The sequence below is a fragment of the Pan paniscus genome, chromosome 8 (genome assembly GCF_029289425.2).
Source record: "Pan paniscus chromosome 8, NHGRI_mPanPan1-v2.0_pri, whole genome shotgun sequence".
NCBI lineage: Eukaryota > Metazoa > Chordata > Mammalia > Primates > Hominidae > Pan > Pan paniscus.
Genome location: NC_073257.2, coordinates 47,719,498 through 47,731,674, shown reverse-complemented (window position 1 = coordinate 47,731,674; position 12,177 = coordinate 47,719,498). Strand labels below are relative to the sequence as shown.

Genomic DNA, 12,177 nt, shown 5'->3' with positions numbered 1-12,177 from the left:
ATTAGAAGAGGAGGAAGGCTCTAGGGATTGATCAGGTCTGGAGGCAGGGTTTTAAATGGGCCTTGAAGGGTTCGTGCAGTTTGGAAGGAAGGGATGGGAGGGAAAAGCTTGCTGAATCGTATAAATGAACAAGACCCTGATGGTGAGCTCTTGAGGATATGAAAGGCAAAAAGCACTAAGGCCGGGCTTTTGTTCCTCTGTGGCCCTGCATATATGAGGAGGTGATGAGTAATTCTACATTTTTATCAGCTTTACCGTTTAAAACTCCAAGGGAGGAAAACCCTTCAAACTGATAGGCTTGGGGCTTGGTGAAGTTGGGGTATTAGTGAAAAAGATGTGAAGTTTCTTTATCGAAAATACATGTATGTCCAAGAAATTCTCTGTAGATAAAAACTAACAAGAAAAAGAGTTTGTCAGAGAGGAAAAGTAGTTTTGCTAATTTATTTTTGATCATTTGCAAAGCCCAATGGAAGCGTGTGGCAAGAGGATTGTGGTGTCTTAGGATATTCACATAGGTCTGAAACAAGGAAAACATACTTCTGTTGAAAGCACCATTACAACATATTGTTATTAGCAGTCCCTGGACTAACGGGTAGTGGGTGGGTACTGTGTCCATCAGCTCAGCGAACCGCAATTGCCTCATTGACAGCAAGCCCAGCAAGGAATCACTTGGAATATTAATTTCCGTGGCCTTTCGCAATCACACGAAGCTTGGCTCCGTGCGCTTGCCGTAACGCGGCCTGTACCATTGCTTTCCGGGGGGCGGGGGGGGATTTGGCAGCAGCGGAAGAAGGAGACCGGAGGGTGTGTGTTGGGCAAAGCCGGAGGCAGAGGAGGACGATTGTTTTACGGATCCCGTGATCGGCCCGTCCTTCTCCCCTTTCCCCCCCTCCCTACCGCCCCTGTCCCGCCGGGGAGCGGCGGCGGCCTTGGACTTTGCTGTCTTTCCTCGCGGAGACAGGTGAGTGTCGGCGCGCGGGCTCCCCGGGCTTCGCTCCCCACCCCCCGCGTCTCCGGGGCCGGTGGCGGCGGCCGGCCGGGGAGGCGGCCTCGGCGCACAGTAATGGCAGCGCTGTGAGCAGGGGAACGCGAGCTGACAGCCGCCGCCGCCGCCGCCGCCGCCTCCGCCCACCTTCCTCGCCGAGGCTTCGTCTTTCACTCCTTCGGGCTGCCTCCCCCTCCCCTTGTCCCCTGCCCCTTGCCCTGCTTCTGCAGAAGGTAACCCCGCTGAGGGTCGGGGAGCCGGGCTGCAGGCGCCGGGAAACTTCCTTCCCGGTTAATGGGTGGCGGGGCTGGGGCGGAGGAGAGGAGTTGGGGGCGACGAGGTGTGGGGAGAGGGATGAAAGGGGGAGGCCCGGGAAGATGGTATCCTGTAAGTGACCTCGGCTCCCCAGAGCGCTGACCCCTAAGCCCTGCCACCCCCTGGACTGGATCCCGGGCCTCCCCAACCCGATCTTGGCCGCCTCTCCCGCGGCCCCATTTTCCTTCGAAGGAGGGAAGGTGAGAGTGCGTGTATTCTTCTACATATTTACGTGCTCACACGAATACACAACTCTGTGTGTTTGTGTGTGTGTGTGTGGGGGGGCATCTCATGCATCCTACCCCGAGTGTTTTCACTTTTGTTTCCGCAGACTGCAAAGATTGATAGCTTTGGGGAGGAGTATCCTACGTGCATGCTAGACCTCTTGTCTCAACCCTTAGGGTCTGGTGAAATAAGATCCTCACACGCTTTCTAGCACTTGCTTACCCTCTAGGGAGTCTGGACCATTCCCTACCATTACGTGCATGCAAATAAAACATCTGTGAATTGCAGACTGTTATTAATGTTAAGTCCACATCTTTGCCCCATGGATTAATATTAACAGTTGAAGGCCAGTACCCTGGGCGTTTAAGTTTTGAAGATAAGATGCAAAATATTAACGTTCGCTATAGATTGTGACTGTTCAACATAAACGTCTTTGAACTAGACCTGGCCAAGCCTACCTTCGTAGTAAAGTATGGGAAATAATCACTTTGATCTGATTGACAACTGACTACATAATAATCGCTTAAAAACATTCAAAACACTGTTGCCTACCCTTTAGAATCTTACATTCCTTTTCAAGACAGACACATGAACAAATGAGCTATACTTTGCTTCTTTTGCCCGTATACAGTATCTGGAAGATCCTTCCAAAAGAGTCGCGTGAGATAAGAGAAGTACACAGTTTTTTTGTTTTGAGATGGAGTTTTGCTCTTGTCACCCAGGCTGGAGTGCAGTGGTGCGATCTCGGCTCACTGCAACCTCCGCCTCCCGGGTTCAAGCAATTCTTCTGCCTTAGCCTTCCATGTAGCTGGGATTACTGGCATGCACCACCATGCCCGGCTAATTTTGTATTTTTAGTGGAGATGGGGTTTCACCATGTTGGCCAGGCTGGTCTTGAACTCCTGACCTCAGGTGATTCGCCTGCTTAGGCCTCCCAAAGTGCTGGGATTACAGGCCTGAGCTACTGCGCCCAGCCCACAGTGTTTTGAATTACTTGTTTTTTTCAATTGCTGTTTATGAGTTGGGGGAACATTTCTACAATGTGCATGCACATAGCGTGGGAAAAATTCCTTTTCAATTGCCTTTTGAGTATTTGGATGTTCTCCTGCATCTGAAATACTCTTCATTCTCCATCCTTGCTGGTGGCTTTCAGTGTTCTATAAATGTGAAGATTATCCATGTCTTTTACCCTCACCAGTTTGTCACTAGATTAAATGTTATGGACCTTCTTTAAAGTCATTTTTGCGTTGTCTGGCAGTTGACAGATATTTATTAAGCACCTGGTTTATTTGTCAAGCAGGGCTGCAGGCATTAAGGTTACAAGGGTAAACAAGACACATTACATTTCTTTTTTTTTTTTTTTTGAGGCGGAGTCTCACTCTGTCACCAGGCTGAAGTGTGGTGGCACGATCTGGGCTCACTGCAACCTCCGCCTCCCAGGTTCAAGCAATTCTCCTGCCTCAGCCTCCTGAGTAGCTGGCACTACAGGCGCACGTCACCACGCCCAGCTAATTTTTGTATTTTTAGTAGAGACTGGGTTTCAACATGTTGGCCAGGATGGTCTTGATCTCTTGACCTCATGATCCGCCCTCCTCAGCCTCCCAGAGTGCTGGGGTTATAGGCGTGAGCCACCACACCTGTCCAACCCATTAAATTTCTATCCTCTTGGAGTGTCACTTCTGGCTTGGGATGGAGAGACAAGACAGTAAATAAGAAATAATCTCAGAGAATAAGTGCTGTGTGGGAAATAAGGTAAGGAGTTGTGGTAGTGATTGGGAGATTACTTCAGATACTGTAACCAGAAAAGAACTTCCTGAGGTGAAGTTTGAAATTCTGAGGGAACAGTTTTCCTATTTTAGGGAGGAACAAATGGAAAAACTCTGAGGTGCTATCAAACTTGGATTGAACAAACTGAAATTGGCTTAAGGTGGACCCTAGTAAGAGATTAAAGGTGGGTCCTAGCCAGGGGCTGGATCATGTTGGCTTTTGTTCTTAGATACATTAAAAGGCTTTGGAACTCTTCTAAACTGGGAGGTCTGATTGAGAATCAGACTGTTGATTGGAGAAGAGAGACACAAGGAGACCAGTGAGAAGAGCAGTGGCTGTGGAGGGTTAAGGTACAAGTGAAAACGTTTTGAGATTTATTTTGGAGTTGAAGATACTTATTGAAATTGTCATGTTTTGGATGAGCATGCAGTTGGGATGGGTCAATTCTGGGTTTTTGGCTTCTGCTGGAGGATGATGATGCTGTGTACTGAGATGAAGAAGAGGTTGGGGGAAGCAGGCTGTTGTATGGGATGGGGTTGGATTGGACATGTTAAGTTGGATTTCGTTGTTCAAGTGGAGGTGAGAAGTAGGTGATTGGAAATAAGTGTGGAACTTAGTGAGAGGTTAAGGAGTGATTCAGCCATCCAACGAGGGCTTCTCAAGCACCAGCTTTAAACCAGATGTGTGGATATAGTGGTTAAAAAGTTTCTGGCTTCATGGAATTTAAGTTCTAGTGAAGAGAGGAAGATGGATATGGAGAGTCATCAGCATTTATTTATTGGTATACTAATGTTTTGAACAAAAACTGTATTCACATGGCTCAAAATTTAAGATGTTAGTCTGGGCAACATGGTGAGACCCCATGTCTACAAAAAATAATTTAAAAAACATTAGCCAGGCGTGGTGGCGCACGCCTGTAGTACCCGCTGTTGGGAAGCTGAGGCCAGATGACCAGGTTGGAAGTGGCAGTGATCTGTGATTGCACCACTGCACTCCAGCCTGAGTGACAGAGTGAGACCCTGTCTCTAAAACAAACAGAAAACCAAAATATAAAATTGTCAGTAGGGAATAGAATGAAAATCTCCCTCCACTGCTTGTACCCTTGTCATCCAGCTTTCCTTGGAGCCAAACATTGTTAGCTGTTTCTTAGATCTCCTTGGAAAAAATATTTGTGGACATATAAGCAAATATTGTTCCCACTTTGCAGAAACAGTAGTACACTTTACTTTGACATTTGTATTTTTTAGAGTGTTAAATAGTAGTTAAGTTATGAAATAGGATGAGAACACAGAGAATGTAGAAAGAGGATAAAACTGTGGAGTACTGCAGCATTTTCTGATTTGGTCCCTGCCCTTGTTAAGTTCATTTATTTATTTATTTATTTATTTTGAGATGGTGTTCGCTCTGTCACCCAGGCTGGAGTTTGTATTTTTAGTAGAGATGGGGCTTCACCATGTTGGCCAGGCTGGTCTCGTTAAGTTTTTGACCTACAGGTGTGGAGTTGTTTAAAAAGCTGTTTCCAGCCATGTACGGTGGCTCAGGCCTGTAATCCCAGCACTTTGGGAGGTTGAGGTGGGTGGATCACTTGAGCCCAGCAGCTTGAGACCAGCTTGGGCAACATGGCGAACCCTGTCTGTACAAAAAATACAGAAATTAGCCAGGTGTGGTGGTGCAGGCCTGTAATCCCAGCTACTAGGGAGGTTGAGGTGAGAGGATTATTTGAACCCAGGAGGTGGAGGCTGCAGTGAGCCACTATACTCCAGCCTGGGTGACAGAACTAAGAGGGTTTCATTGTGTTGCCCAGGCTGGTCTTGAACTCCTGGGCTCAAACAATTCTCCCACCTCAGCCTCCCTAAGTGTTAGGATTACAGGCGTGATCCACTGTGCCCGGCCTTGTTTCTTGTTTCTTTTTTTTTTTTTTTTGAGACAGAGTCTCTCAGGCTGGAGTGCAGGGGCTCAATCTCAGCCCACTGCAGCCTCCGCTTCCCGAGCTGGGACTACAGGCGCCCTCCACCACTCTCAGCTAATTTTTGTATTTTTAGTAGAGACAAGGTTTCACTATGTTGGCCAGGCTGCTTGTTTCTTTATTTTTATCTTTTTCAACTTTCATTTTATATTCAGGAGGTACACACGTAGGTTTGTTACCCGGGTATATTGTGTGATGCTGAGGTTTAGGATACAATGATCCCATCACTCAGGTGCTGAACATAGTACCCAACAGTTTTTCAACCCTTATGCCCTTCCTCCCTCACTGCAAAAAGCTGTTTCTTTTTGTGAGACTTTACAAAAGTTTGCACTGTTTGTTTTGTGTTCTACCTTATCTGCCTGTTCTTTGTGTATTCTGGAAAAATGTCTGGCTATGATTGAAAGCAATGTTTCATATGCACTATCAGTTTTTTTTTTTTTTTTTTTTTTTTTTTTTTGAGACAGAGTCTGGCTGTGTCTCTGGTTCCTGGGTTCACACCATTCTGCCTCAGCCTCCCGAGTAGCTGGGACTACAGGCGCCTGCCACCATGCCCGGCTAATTTTTTGTATTTTTCATAGAGATGGAGTTTCACCGTGTTAGCCAGGATGGTCTTGATCTCCTGACCTTGTGGTCTGCCTTCCTCAGTGTCCCAAAGTGCTGGGATTACAGGTGTGAGCCACCGCGCCTGACCCTAACAGTTATTTTTATTATTTTTTTTTTTGGGGACGGAGTCTCGCTTTGTCGCCCAGGCTGGAGCGCAGTGGCGCGATCTCAGCTCACTGCAAGCTCTGCCTCCTGGGTCTACGCCATTCTCCTGCCTCAGTCTCCAAAGTAGCTGGGACTACAGGCAGCCGCCACCATGCCTGGCTAATTTTTTGTGTTTTTTTAGTAGAGACGGGGTTTCACTGTGTTAGCCAGGATGGTCTCAATCTCCTGACCTTGTGATCTGCCTGCCTCAGCCTCCCAGAGTGCTGGGATTACAGGTGTGAGCCACCACACCCAGCCAGTTATTTTTTATTATTATTATTTTTTGAGATGGAGTCTCACACTGTCACCCAGGCTGGAGTGCAGTGGCACAATCTCAGCTGACTGCATTCTCCGCCTCTGGCGTTTAAGAGATTCTCCTGCCTCAGCTTCCCAAGTAACTGGGATTACAGGCGCCCACCACCACCCCCAGCTAATTTTGTATTTTTAGTAGAGACAGGGTTTCACCATGTTGGCCAGGCTGGTCTTGAACTCCTGACCTCATGATTCACTTGCCTCGGCTTACCAAAGTGCTGGGATTACAAGTGTGAGCCACCAGGCCTGTCCAACTATCAGTTGTTTTTAAGTAAATTGATGACAGGATCAGCCCTAGAATCTTAATATTATGAGGACTTATGACTGGCTCATGTTAAATCTTGGAAAAACAAGCAGCGATTTGGAATGTTATGAGATTTATAACAAGTTATTGATCTATGAGATGTATGACTGAACCCTCTCTCAGTAATCAGTTAATCACAATATCTATTCAGAGTGATTTGGCTCTGTGCCTGGGTTTGAATCTTACTGGTAACGTATCTGTCATATTGCAGTTAGCATAATCTTTGGGTTACCTTTAAGAATGTATAGATTTCTATATCAGTACTTTATATTTGGCTTTTCATTGGGAAAGGCTTATTGGAGACAATCCCTTTGATTCTTAAAAGTTTTGAGACAGTAGTAGTGTTAGGTTAAGATTGTGGTGTTGGATCTGTAGAAACTTTCGGGGTGCCTTGAACCCTGTTGATTTTTCTTTTGGAGGAGGAGAGGTGGAATATTTCCTTTTGCTTTAAGCTTTGTTATTCTGGAGAATTAAAAATTCAGACTGATACTGTGTCTTGTTTGCTTGTTTGAGACAGAGTTTCACTCTTGTCACCCAAGCTGTAGTGCAGTGGCGCGATCTCAGCTCACTGCAACCTCTGCCTCCTGGGTTCAAGTGATTCTCCTGCCTCAGCCTCCCGAGTAGCTGGGACTATAGGTGTCTGCCACCACACCTGACTAATTTTTGTATTTTTAGTAGAGATAGGGTTTTGCCATGTTGACCAGGCTGGTCTTGAACTCCTGACCTCAAGAGATCCGCCCTCTTTGGCCTTCCAAGGTGCTGGGATTACAGGTGTGAGCCACTGTGCCTGGCCTCTTTTATATAGTTTAAGATTATAAATAATGTTAGTTACATCTATTAATTCAGTGACTTAGTCTTTCTCTATTGTAGGTTGCCTTTCAAAGAATGAAACATGGATTTGCCATATGTAAATTTTAAAAAATATCTCAGCCTTGTTTTAATTCAGTTGAAGGAGAGAAAGTACAGGCTATGCTCCAGGCTGGTTTTGAACTCCTTGGCTCAAGCAGTCCTCCTGCCTTGGTTTCCCAAAGTGTTGGGATTACAGCAGGCATGAGTCACTGTGACCCGCCTATGGTTTATAATCTAATCCTATCATTCATTATTTTGTTGCTCTGATTTGTTCCAGTTTTGACCTTTAGTTTAACTTGTGTCCTTTCGATATGCCCCCACCCTCTTTGTGGGGGGAAAGCACCTTCTATTTTCTGGCATCATAGGTGTTCTAGGTTCAACTTGTATTTTTCCTGCTTCAGCCCTGGAATCAATCACTTTTCCAAGGAGGAGCTCTGGTTCCTTTTTTTGGAGAATGATATTTAGAAACCAAGATCTAAGTTCTATGTGTGCCCATTGCCACTGTGGTGTCATTCCTCCTAGGCCCTTCTCAGTGAACAGAGCTAGAAATATATGTATATTCATCCATGCATACACAAACATCTATGTTTATATCTTTTTATCTGCATGTATATGTGTGTTTGTGTATTCAAAACCATGAGTTTGTAAATGATACCTTTGATTACAACTCATTACCACAGGATTAATGCTTGCCTTTCCCCTTTATTTATAACTGCTACTTTCTGACGGTGGGAAATAGAAGATAGCTTTCTTTTTTTCTTTTTCTTTCTTTTTTTTTTTTGAGATGGAGTCTTGCTCTCATGCAGGCTGGAGTGCAGTGGCTCGATCTTGGCTCACTGCAACCTTTGCCTCCTGGGTTCAAGCGATTCTCCTGCCTCAGCCTCCTGAGTAGCTGGGATTACAGGCACCTGCCACCACACCGGCTAATTTTTGTATTTTTAGTAGAGATGGGGTTTCACCATGTTGGCCAGGCTGGTCTCAAACTCCTGACCTCAAGTGATCTGCCCGCCTTGGCCTCCCAAACTGCTGGGATTACAAGCATGAGCCACCATGCTCAGCCAAAGATACCTTTGTAATTATGTAAGTGTATAGTTACCAAAATAACGAATAATGTGACATCAAGAGAAAGATCCCCAAGTAGTCCTGAGCCTTCAGAAAAATTCTATCTCAAGTTATTTCTCTTTTATTTGATAAAAGTCTGTCTGAACCAAAAATAGTATTTTGTCATCATAGTACCAAGTATTATTTTGATTAGAATGCATCCATTTAAAAATTTTTAGAGAGCATTTTGCAGTGAGATTCAGATACTTCTCTGACATCAGAACTTTGTACCTGTGATCTAGTTTTTAAGCACTTAAAACATACATGACATAAAATTTACCATTTTAACCGTCATTAAGTGTATAGTTTAGTGGTGTTAATTGCATTTACAGTGTCATTGTGACCCTCACCACCATTTCCAAAACCACCATTTCCAAAACTTTTTCGTTCCTAGACAGAAACTGTACAACCATTAGGCAGTAGCTCCCCATTTCCCCTTCCCCCAGCATCTGATAACATCTCATCCTTCTTTCTGCCTTTATGAATTTGCCCACATACATACTTTTGTTTAAATAGGACCATAAGATATTTTTCACCTTGTGTCTAGTGTATTTGACTTAGCGTAATATCTTCAAGGTTAATCCTTGTCGTAGCATATATCGGAACTTTTTATTTTGAGAGACAAGGTCTGGCTCTGTTGCCCAGGCTGGAGTGCAGTGGTGTGATCATAACTCACTGCAGGCAAATTTTTTTTTTTTTTTCAGTCAAGATGATGTCTTGCTGTGTTCCCAGGCTGGTCTTGAACTCCTAAGCTCAAGTGATCCTCCCACGTTGGCCTCCCAAAATGCTGGGATTACAAACTTGAGCCAACTCACTGGCTCTCTTTGGGATTGTAAACAGGAGGTGTCAAGAAAGTTGCTAGAGGGTTAATTGATATGCATCTGCCATAACTGTATCCCCTTTTTAATTATTCTTCCATGCCACTGTCTTCTATAGCAGTGTCAGGACATAGGCAGGATTTAATGTATTATATAGCAGTCAGCAAATACAGTAGATTGTAGTGGTGCGGTCACATCTTGGGCTCAAGTGATCCTCCCATCCCAGCCTCCCTAATAGCTGGGACTACAGGTGCATGCCACCACACCTGGCTGATCTGTTTGTATTTTGTACAGGCGGGGTTCACCATGTTGCCCAGGTTGGCTGCGAACTCCTGGGCTCAAGCAGTCTGCCCATCTTGGCCTCGCAAAGTGCTGGGATTATAGGTATGGGCCACTGCACACAGCCAAAAAATTTGTTCTCAATGTTTTGATAATTTGTGTAAAGGCTGGTTGGTTCTAGCTTTGTCTAGTATTCATACAAAATGGGCTTGCCTAGTCATGAGGGACTCAGAAATTCAAATTCTCTAACTTACCTGAGATCGGGGATACATATATGAGAATAGTTTTTTTTTAAAATGTCAGTTTCTTAAATTCGTTGATTAGATTATTGAACAAAAAATGAGAAAGCAAGTGAAAATGGCGTTAAACTTCAAGCTGATAAGAGCGATGTGAAAACTTAAGAAACAAAGTATAGGCTGTGCAGTCTTATGGGAGTCTAAAGTTCATTGCAGAGAGGGGTCTTTTATTCTGGTGCAGTGGGTTTATTTTTGGAAGCAGGTAGCTGCTTTTTTGAGACAAGATCTTGGTCTTTTGGCCCAGGCTGGAGTGTGGTGGTGCCATTGTAGCTTAATGTAACCTTGAAGTCTCCTTTGCTCAAGCCAAGCTCCCACCTTAGCCTCCTGAGTAGCTAGCTGGGTCTCCCTGCGGGCGCATGTTACCAGAGGGCCCAGCTACTATAATTTTATTTTTTTTTAAAGACCAGGTCTGTCTATGTTGCTAAGGCTGTTTTCAAACTTCCAGGCTCAAGTGATCCTCCCACCTCAGCCTCCCAAAGTACTAGGATTACAGGTGTGAGCCACCACACCTGGGTGCAAATGGCTTCTGTAACTTATTGTATTATGAATACATTCCCTACTCCCCACCGTGTCACCCTTTTTGAGACTTCAAGATGTTTTCCTGCAGTATACATTTTGGCACACACCATATGTCTGTTCACTCTTTTTTTCCCGACTCATTTCTTTTTGTAAAAAACCTACTAGAAATTCTAGGCTGGGTGCTGTGGTGCACGCCTGTAATCCTAGTACTTTGGGAGGCCAAGGCTGGTGGAAGCTTGAGCTCAGGAGTTCAAGACCAGCCTGGGCAACATAGTGAAACCCCATCTCTACAAATACAAAAAAGTAGCTCAGTGCAGTGGTGTGTGCCTGTAGTCCCAGCTGCTCAGGAGGCTGAGGCGGGAGGATCACTTGAGCCCAGGAGGTCAAGGCTGCAGTGAGCCAGGATCACACCACTGCACTGGGTGACAGAACAAGACCCTGTCTCAAAAATAAATAAATAAATAAATAAATAAATAAATAAAAATAGGAATTCTAAAGCCAGAAAGTCATGATGGAAATGTTGTTTATGGAGTACTTAGAGCTCCGTGGGTCAAACCTTACTGCAACAAAAAACATTGCACCCTTAACCTCCAAATAAGAAAGGGCATTCTTAGTTACATCCAGTGGCTCGCTCATTTGATACAGCAAGATGAAAATGTTTAGATGCATTCTTGGAGCTTATTTTAATATTAAATGATGGCAACATATTTGGTCAGTGTGCACCATCGGCAGCTTTGGGCCCACCTGTGGAAATGGAAAATAATGCCAAGTTAATATGGTATTCCACCTCCCTGCCTCCCTTATTCACAGTTTTGTTTTCTGCATTTTAGTTACCCACGGTCAATGGGGTCTGCAAATATTAAATGGAAAATTTCAGAAATAACTCATAATTAAATTCTGTACTGTCCTCAGTAGTGTGATGAAATCTTGCACTGTCCTGCTCAGACGTGAATCATCCCTTTGTCCAGCATCTCTACGCTGTGGATGCCTCCTGCCATTAGTCACTTAGTAGCTGTCTTGATTATCAGATAGACTGTTGCAGTTTTGCAGTATTTGTGTTCAAGTCACCCTGATTTTACTTAGTAAGGGCCCCCAAAGTACAGGAGTAGTGATCCTAGCAATATGGATACACCAGAGAGGCTTCTGCCATAGAGTGCTTCCTTTACACGAAAAGTTGAAAGTTCTCAATGAGGAAAGAAAAAAATAATAGACTGAGATTGCTAAGACCTACTGTAAGCAGGTCTAATAAGAATTTCTTTTTCTTTCTTCACAATTATGAAAGAAAAGAAATTGTGAAGAAAGAAATTCTTACTAGTTTTGCTGTCAGATCTCAATCTGTAAAAGTGATAGTTATATCGTGTAATAAGTGCTTAGTTAATTTGGAAAAGGCATTACACTGGTGGGTGGAAGACATGAGCAGAGACAAGTTCCACTTGATGGCAACATACTGTGCCAGAAAGCATTGAGCCTATTTGAAGACTCAGCAAGGGATCCCCAGAGACGAATGACACCAAGCCATTAACTCTAAGTCAGGGACTGTAACACATATTCAGGAATACAGAAGGTCAGTAGTAAGTAGCCTAATGCCGACCTTCCGATGCATGTGTCACTCACCTCACTTCATCTCATTACATAGGCATTGTATTGTCTCACACCTTCACAAGAAGGGCGAGTACAGCACAGTGAGATATTCT

At 44.5% G+C, this 12,177-nt stretch overlaps 1 protein-coding gene across 3 annotated transcripts in view; it reads left to right on the top strand.

Moving 5' to 3' along the window:
- Positions 1-753: 753 nt before the first annotated feature.
- CUL2 (cullin 2) overlaps positions 754-12,177 on the top strand; it is an 80,925-nt gene continuing 69,501 nt past the window's right edge. Inside the window, exons 1-2 of one of the 3 annotated variants that reach the window (XM_034930288.3) lie at positions 1,026-1,218; positions 1,395-1,500. The gene's annotated coding sequence lies outside the window, so the exon portion shown is untranslated. Of the gene's footprint in view, positions 962-1,025; positions 1,219-1,394; positions 1,501-12,177 lie in introns of those variants that run through there. The other 2 variants (XM_003814779.5, XM_034930289.3) reach the window with 2 other exon arrangements.